This window comes from Gavialis gangeticus, unplaced genomic scaffold, assembly GCF_001723915.1.
Source record: "Gavialis gangeticus isolate Ggan-Ray unplaced genomic scaffold, GavGan_comp1, whole genome shotgun sequence".
Lineage (NCBI taxonomy): Eukaryota > Metazoa > Chordata > Crocodylia > Gavialidae > Gavialis > Gavialis gangeticus.
This window is the reverse complement of record NW_017729022.1, coordinates 15,906,937-15,916,356: the sequence shown is the minus strand read 5'-3', so window position 1 is coordinate 15,916,356 and position 9,420 is coordinate 15,906,937. Positions and strand designations below refer to the sequence as shown.

General features: G+C 39.9%; 1 protein-coding gene and 1 long non-coding RNA gene across 4 annotated transcripts in view; one reads left to right on the top strand and one right to left on the bottom strand.

Moving 5' to 3' along the window:
* Positions 1 to 9,420, top strand: part of SLC38A4 (solute carrier family 38 member 4) — a 74,432-nt gene that overhangs the window by 7,964 nt on the left and 57,048 nt on the right. The gene's annotated exons all lie outside the window — the stretch shown is intronic.
* Positions 7,138 to 9,420, bottom strand: part of LOC109295668 — a 56,042-nt gene continuing 53,759 nt past the window's right edge. Inside the window, exon 6 of the long non-coding RNA XR_002096810.1 lies at positions 7,138 to 9,411. This is a non-coding gene — a long non-coding RNA (uncharacterized LOC109295668). The remainder of the gene's footprint in view (positions 9,412 to 9,420) is intronic.

Sequence of the window (9,420 nt, the reverse complement as noted above, 5' to 3'; positions counted from 1 at the left end):
GCTGCAGCTTTGTCCCTACCCCCTCCCTCACCGCAGTGGGTGTTGATCTACCCCCCCATGCCCCTTTCCTCCTCCCTCCCCTTTCGACTTACCAGCTGCAGGCAACTCTCCATGCTGCCGGCTCTGCTCTGTGCTGCACTGCGGCTGTGCACAGCACAGGCATTTATCGGCCAAATTATCAGCCCCATAGGGCTGATCTCCAGTATAGACAATTTTCTTCATATCAGTACTGATCCGATATCGAACCGATGCATCAGTGCACCTCTAGTTATTATCATTACAGGCAACCCCTGCTTAATGCTGTTTCGCTTAGCACTATTTTGCTGTAATGCTCATTTTACACTGATACCTGATTCCACTTAACACTCAGTGAGTTTCATTATAACGCTCATGGGCATCATACAGCTGGCAGCAGGGAGGTAATTGGTTTCACTTAACGCTATTCTGTTTAATGATCAGTTTTTTGGGAACCAATTAAGAACGCTAAGTGGGGGTTGCCTGTATTTGTACATAATAGGTTCCAGTGGCCCCAGCCAAGAGTAGCCTCTATAATATGAATAACCATGTAGAAAGATATGCATGCCCCTTTCCCTAAACTCCTAGCGCAGAAACTATGTTAGTACTAGAGTTTAACCAGAATTAGTTGGCACAGTGCTGACATTATTTGGTCTGGTCTTCATTGACTGGATTAAACTTTTATTTATTTTATTTTTTAGAATTATATCTGGTCCCTCCAAAGGCTCAGAACTGCAGTTATGACTAACATCATGTTCGATCTATAAACTCACCAAAATCATGTTTAAAGACTTTATATTTTGACACATCCTCAAAGCCTGTATGCACTGGTTTTAAAACCGGTTTGAGCTATCTCATGTACCTAGTATTGGATAGTATAAGTAATTTACTGAACCAATAGTTAACTCAAGGCTATGAGAAGATTTACAAGTTAAGGTATTACTCATTGTAAAAGCGAGGATCACTTAGGGCCTTAAGTGAATTGTTGTGTTGAATAACTCTTATGGCTATTTTATTTTACTTTGGACAGGTGTATTAATATTATTCATGTTTCTCATGGACATAGCTTATATCTATGCCTGTCAAAACTTAAAACAAAAGTCCTTTGGAGTTCAATGCTTGGGATGCAGGTGCAGATGTGAATGCCAGAGTTTGCGCCATGCTCTGGGTTTGTGAAGAAGGTTGCCCCCAGTTGACTCAATGAAATCCTAATTAGTTTAGGCTGGGGCATCAAAAGCTGTTAGACATAGCTACAGAAATCAGCATATCTTCATAATGCTAGCCCAGTAAGCGTGGATGGATTTTTGGTTCAAATGTTAAGCATGTTCATAAATCTTTGCAGGAGTGAGACCTTGAGTAAAAACTTATTATAATGGAATATTGTCTTACCCAGGCGTTTTACACTAGAACAAACTTTGAAAAAAGAAGCACTTCCATTAAAAACAGATATACTTCCTTGATCAATATTTCTTCTTGTCCTCCTTCCATGTTAACTGCAGAACAAATAACAAATTTCTTACAAAAAATGACAACATCAATAAAGTGAAAATAAGATTTAGTTGTTCATAAAGAATCAAAGATATATTCTTTGACATTATTCTTCTCACTCTGGTGACTGCAAGTTCAGCCCTGATACATGTTGCTTGAAACCTTGGTGAATATTAAGAATGAACTGTCATAATTTGGCTTTGTGTTTTGAAGCGAAAACTCTATCTCCTTTCTGCAGTAATAATTAAAAGAGAATAATGTGTGTACAAAGATGGACATTTCAGCTGCTTGATGACAGTGTCATCCTGAGCCAGAACTAGCTCATTTAACACATTGTCAAATAATAACTGGGTTTGTAAGGACAGAGTATCCAGTGACACTTTTTTATTACTGCTGTGTCTTTCTTTACCCCAGCAAGTACTGCCAGAGGCAGAATCCTCAAGGAATAAGTTACTTGATATGAGCCAATTTTATCTGTCAGTTTAATAAAGACTATCCTATTTCAACAAAGTACATTCCTCATTTACAGTCTTTTGAGGAATACTAAAAATTGCAGGTTATAACCTGTTAATAAGGATCTGTGTTTTAATTAATATTGCAGAGTTGTAAACCTGGGTATATTAACTGGAAACTCAGTGACCTTGGTTTGGTTTATTTATTAATTTCTATGGGATTTTATGGTATTTCTAAGCATCTTTGTAGCTAGTATACAATAGTTTCTTGATTTTACATTTTTCCCAGGCAAGAACAAAACCATTTTCAGTTGACACTTCAGTAGTTCAGCAGTGTTTGTAACATATCTCAGGACTTTTTTTTCATTCGTGCATGAAAAATATATTTATTTTATATATTATTTATAGGTCATTGTCAGATTATTGAAATGAAATGGATCAGTCTGAAACAGCAAACATTTAAGAAAAAATAGATTTTCCTTTTTATGTCTATTATTATTTATTTATTTATTTATTTGTAAATTGATGTTGAACAAATATTTCTTCCCAGATGAGTATTTTTGTTTTTAATACTTCTTGAACTGGAAAACATGGCATTTACTCATTCCATTTTGTATTTATTGTCACTCCTTGTTTTGTTTCTAAATGTTAAGGGGTTATGTTCTTACTACAATTTATTTTACCATACTTTGGGCATCCTAAATTATAGTTATGTCGAGAATAGCTGTGGTAGGTTCTGATCTTCTTATAGTTACCACCCAGACCTGGTACTGGGATTGAACAGGTTTATGGTTCGGGATTACTATAACCTATTTGAACATAATGATTCTGGGTTAGTTTAATATTGAATGCCTGTCATGTCATATCATGGTCCTAACACAGATGGCATCCTCCTCAAGTAATATATATATTTCAGTTTTGGGACTCCACACTTGAAGCAATGTGTGGATAGATTGGAAAAAAATCCAGCAAAGTGACAAATACGATTAGAGGCTTGTGAAGCTTGATTTATGAGGAAAGGCTGAAAGACTGGGGTTATTTAGTCTAGAGAAAAGAAGACTGAGGGAGGATTTGGTAATAGTCTCCAAGTACATGAAAGGAAATTGTAACGGGGATAGAAATATACTTTTATCTGTGGTTGTAGGGGACAGGACTATGAACAATGGTCCCAAACTGCAGCAGAGAAAATTTAGGTTGGAAATTAAGCAGAACTTTCTGACTATGAGGGAGGTTAAGCACTGGCACAGGCTACCTAGAGAAGTTGTGGAGTCTCTATCCCTGGAAATTTTCAAGAGCAGTTTAGACAGATGCTTGGTGGGAATGGTTTAGTTGGGGAGCATTCTGCCTTGAGCAGGGGGCTGGACTAGATGACCGCATGAGGTCCCTTTTAGCCCTACTTTCCTGTGATTCTGTTGAGCTGCTATTGTTGACTGAATGGCTAAAAATAATATTTTGGTCGTGGCCAGCCCATCTGCTTAGGAGTTACTTATCTCTTGAGGGCAAAGGATCTGTTTCACAGGTGTTTGTCATGGAGTTGGTGTGTGAGCATGGCTAATTCACTGGCTTCCCTGGTGCTTAGATTCCCCCAAAGGACTAAAACATTCAGAGTTCAACTCGGGTAGAATTTAAGCATGTAAGCCCAAGAGTACAATCTAGAAAACTAACCCCTTAGGGATCTGAAAGATTGTAGGCATCTAAATTTTCCCCAGAAAATTCGCTGGGTGCCTAGAAATCTACTACTGTGAATGCCTGGAACAGCTGTTCCTTTGGTAGGACTGAGCATCTCAGCACATATCTCCCACCTGAGCCCTTTTGGGATCTACAAACTCAACATTTCTGTGGCTACAACTCCAGAGGGGCAAAGACCAGCTGTAGGGGTGCCCACAGTTTACATAACTGGTTAGTAGTTAGAGTCTCACCCTCAAAGTGGGAGACCAGACTCAAGTGTACTCTTCTCAGCCAGAGAGACTCCCAAGCTCCCACCTGTAGGCTAATGAAGATTGAGAGGGGCTGTTCTAACAGGTAAACTAGAATATGGGGCAGACAAGAATATAAAGTTCATTAAGAGAAAGACAGGAAGTATATTCATGCACTCACTCTGGCCCACTCAATTTATTTTTTTCTTCCTTGAAATCTTGCTCTCTTGGCTGTCCAGAAATCATACACTCTTGGCTGTCCTGTAGCTCAGCCTCAGCAGCAGATGAGTGTCCCCATCCAAACCTAGCCTATTGCCTCATAGTTAGGGCACTTTCTTAGGAAGGGGGAGATGGGGGTTTGAAACCCCTAAGTTAAAGATCCCCCTCAACAACATATGGCCCACAGAGCTATTGCAGGGCTCTAGGGTCCTCCCTATCCTTGCACTGGCACCAGGGCTAAGCAGCAAAGAGCTGTGCTGGGACCAGGCTGCTCATCTGCACCCTTACTGCTGCTGCTTCTTCTCTTCTTTCCCTAACCTCCCCATGGCTGCAGTGTGGGCAATGGAGCAAGACAGCTGAGAGCTGCTCCCAGGCTACTTTTGTTTCTCCCAGTGCTTCCTCCCCATCCCACCCCCCAATTGGGGCGCAGATGCAGCTTCCAGCTGGAAGCTGCATCAGGTCCACACTGCTGCTCCTTCTCTCTCCCCACTTCCCCTCCCTGCCTCCCAGCTGTGGCATAAAGCAGCAGCAGGGTGGATGCAGCTTCAGCTGTCCTGGCACTGCTCCTCATTTGCTGGAAACTGTATCCATGCCCCAGCTGGGAAGTGAGAGGCTGTGAGAAGCAGCAGCAGTTCAGGCACAGCCCTCAGCTGTCTGGCTTTGGCATGGGCACAGGAAAAGCATCTCTCCACCCCCTTCCCCTCCCCTTCTCCCCTCCTGGACTAGATTTGTGGTTTGAAAAGGATGCCAGCACCTGCCCTAAGGCTGAAGGAGGCATTGAACTTTGGTCTCCCATTTCCTGGGTAAATACAGCAACCAGTGCTATTTTTAAAAAAGGCAGATGGTACTGGTACAACCACCATCTTCATAATAAGGGGCATCTTCATAATAGGGGCCTGGAAAACCCAGCCACTTACAACAGGACTTCCAAGTCTTGGCTACCAATCTTCAAACCTCTCAATGATATCTAGCTTAAAAATGTCTGACCAATGGCCCAAAACTAGAATGCCTCCTTTGTTGTGTTTTGTGCTGTAGGAGGTAACGGTACTTAGGTTTTAACTTTGAAACTTGTTTCAAATATATATTCACTGTCCTATACAGTATTTTTAAAACAAAGAAAACAGGAAGAAATGTATAACCATAAATATCAGTCCACAAGTGTTATCAATAGAGATTAAATCAAAGGTCAGAGGGGATTAGGAGCTGTCCCATGCTAATAATAGGTGCCTACAGTCTAAATGTAAGCAGGATTGCAAATACACTCCTGCCTTCAGTGTTCCTTAATGGCCTGTCATTAATTCCATTCTCCAGTTTGGAAATCTCCCCAGGTACCATATGAGGAACTCAGGCATGTAACCCAGGCCTGTTGATTCCATTCCCTGGCTCGATACCTAAAATTTAGGGTGTGGTGGCACTGAACATCACCACGTCTAAATGTGTAAATAGTATATGCATGTTTAATATTCTTCTCAAATCACAAGCCTTGCATGGGAGGTGTGGATGAAAAGCACTAGCACAGTGATTCTCAACCAGAGTACGATGGTGTCCTTGGATGTATGCCCGGTTGAGAGTGCATGCAATATTAGCACTGTTAGGTATGCAAACACCTATACAGGATTCACAAGATACACCCAGAGATTTCAAAGGGGAATCCATGGTGTCAAAGACATTCTGACCCGTTGTGGTCTTTCTGAATTCTTTGCAACAGAAGACTTGCTCTATTGTTTTTCTGTAATAAAAAAAAACATGTCAAAGCCATTGGTGACATGTAGGGAGTGCACATGAGTGCATGTGCACTCCCTGAGATTGGCCACTGCCAATGGCGCCTGCAGGCAGTCCCCGCTCGCCCCCCCCCCCTCCCGCCATACCACCGGCGGCATCTGCAGATGGTTGCCAATCGCTGCTGGCAGCATCAGTGGGTGGTCATTGATCGCCAGTCAGCACTTGCCACCCCCACCCCTGCCTCACCACCACTGCCACCTGTGGGCAGTCACCATGCCCCATCAGCCTCAGGAGGCATGTGGCATTTATGGTGAAAGCTAAAAGCTGGCATTTTCCAAGGGGGTGTCTTGAGTCTAACAACAGGTGTCTTGAGTTTAGAAAGGTTGAGAACCACTGCTATAATGAGGTGCAGGATTATTATAGAGGAGTGTTGATCTTCCCCCTGAAGCACTGAGCTACTGTTGGAGCTTAACACATAATAGAAATTGATGATTAAGCCGGTAATGGTTTAGGGCTTTAGCAAGGATACATTTTTTTGGCTGGTGTATACGGTACATGGTAAGGTCTAAGTTGTTTTGTGGTTATTTTGTAGAAGGAATTTATAAAGAAAATATCAACAATTAAGGATTATGCTTAATATACTGGTGCTAGACAGTTTTATGCCACTGATTATATCCCACGTTATGTACCCAGCTAAAGCTAATGCTAGTGTTTGAGGAAGACTTCCCAATATCATCTTTTGTCACTGTTAAGTACAGGAGTAATGGCAAAATGCAGTTGTCAGTGACAAGTCAAATAATTCTTCAAATGATCAGTGCAAGCTGGCTCAATACAGAGACTTAGCATTTCCTTGGCAGTCTTATGTGGCTGTGTGACAGTGATTTTTTTTCCTATAACCAGGAGAAATCAGGAAATAGAGATTGAAATGCCTTGCCCTGATACTATGATTGTATCACAACTGACTGAGGCACCCTATTCTCCCATGGACCTACTGGGGTGGAAGCTGTAAGGATGGGTTGGTATCAGGGATATTATTTGGGTGAGGCATGGAAACCCATACCTAAAACAGTCACATCATGAACATGATAAAGAGCAGAACGAGCTCTAAGTGTGGCAGAAAAATAGTGAGTACAAGTGATTTAACATTGATGTCTGTAAATGGGAAATCTATCAAGAATTTGGTCCAGCTGAAGTTGTTGGTACTTGATTAGTAAAAGTCTTTTTAAAGATATAATGTGTCTGCAGTATGTTGAAGATCTGGCCTCGTAAAAAAGTAAGAAAATTCAATTAATGCTGAAGACTGCTTCAGAGTGATTGAAACACAATATTTTTGGGGTGAAAAACAGAATACCAGACTAAGTCAAGACAATTAAAAGGAGCCTACAGTATGACAGGTACAATGCAAGATAAAAATTAGAAGAGGTAAGTGGGGAAAATAAAAAGCAAATAGCCACAGAATTAAAAGCACAGTCCTCTGCAAAAACTTACTCTTATGCTTAACTTTACTCACATGAGTAGTTCCTTTGAAATAACTTTTCCTTATGAAAGTCCATAAAATGGCTGGTTTGTCAAAATCTTGGTAGAATCAGAGTTAAAGTGTTTCAGAAGTAAAGAGGCCTTTAGGAGGATCACTTGGGCTCCCATGAAGACTAGAAAAAAAATAAAGGGGACAAAAGCATTACAAAGAAGCTAAATAATTTTTTGCAATAACTTTTGCCCCAAAGGATGTTAAGGAGGTATCCACGTTTACATGTTGCAGGCAATGAAGATGAGGCACCATCAGTCAAAGGTCTGGAACAAATTGATAAGTTAAATAAAAACAACTTGCATTGTGTTTTGTTAATCTGTGTAGCAAAATATTTTTAAAACACAATTTGAAATTGATAGATGTTTATCTAGCATTCATGTGTATTTCTTCAGAAAGATTCACCGTATCTTAGAAGCAGCATATCTGCTATGTGATGCAGGGGTTGCTATGGTGAGTTCACATATCTTACTTAATACTGTACCAGAGTAAATAGACTTTGTAACAATCGCTGTTAGCGCTGCTCTAAGCAAGGTTATGTCAGCATTTCTATCACAAATACTTGTTTTAATTCTGAAACTTGACCTAGAAGGTTTAAGTTGAAAGACAATATGACAGTTCAAAACCAAACCAAGACATTTTTAAACTTTTTTGCATATATGTGATTTATATATATATAAAAATATAGATGTGTACCATATGAAGAGGAATTCATGAAAGGGATTTTGTGGTTACCAAAAAGGTGAGGTCATAGTTGCAATCATTTCTTGAGATTTTGTGACTCAAAAATGTGTCTGCTTGCCTGTTTGCTTTACTGAAATGGGTAGAACATCACCTTGATGATAGATAGCATTTTGCATTTAGTAAAATATTTTTTATGTTTTTCACTATTTAGGGTTCAATTTTAATTTCCCTTCAGTTGGGCATAAATTATGTTTATACTCAGTTTACAACCCCTTTATACTGTCAGTATGTTTTAAAGGGACCTCTTTGTAATAAGAATCACGCCCATATTTAATGACTCAGTTTAACTAAATGGCACCAGAAATTTAACTCATAAACCTAAAAGTTTATTGTTTATGAATACTTGAGCAGGATAACATGTAATAAAGCAGGGCATTAATAAGAGTAATTGAAGACATTTCTTTTTCTGAAATTTCTATTTTTCTAATCCTTCGCTTCAGAAAAGTGTAAATAATTTTCTTATGTTTAGTATGTTTCTTTCATCACTCTCGCATGTTAGCTTGTAAGTAGGACTGACCATTCCTTTAAAACATTTTGCCTGAGCATAAAATTGGCTTTCTGACTAAAAAAAATGTTTAGGAAATGTCTGATTTCTTCAGAAGGTGAATTTTGTCAGAAAAATCAAAATTTTCAGACACAACTTCCACAAAAACTAAAAAGATACATTTTTACTACATTTAAGGCCTTAGGTTTTTAGTTTTTAACAAACAGTAAAACATTTCCACAGAAAATATCCATAATTTTCCAGTTGCCTCTATCTGTAAGGTCTGAGGATACCTTATTTTAGCACTGGGGCTTTCACAAGAGTTGATACAGCATAAATTTGACTGGAACTATTCCTAGGCTAGGGCCTGATGGGTGCTCCACTCACTCTGAATATCCATCACCACCCTGTTCCTCCTGTACGAACGTGTGAAGCTAAGCAAACACGTTCTTCCCAGAATCCAGGAAGAGGGGAGGGGGGAGAGAAAATCAAATAAATCACTCTATATGCCCATATTAACTGGTAAAGATGGTGGTGGGGAGGGGAGCTGGTTTCTGTGTAATTACTCATGGCATCAGGAAGAAAAAGATAAAATAAAATGTCAGATTTCACCCTGATTTACACTGTAAGTCATACATAGCATTTAGATTTGAACATGCAGCAGATTGAAGCCCTCTATTTAAGTGGAATTTTAGTGAACTCCAGATGAGTCTGGGGTAGCCTGCTGTTGTCGTGTTGGGGTCAGCATGTTACAATATCAGCACAGTATAATACTGATTACTTTGGTCAGCCTCTTCAACCCCATTTGATGTCAGCATGTCTAACTTTGCAAGACGTACCAATGGGCTACAGAAA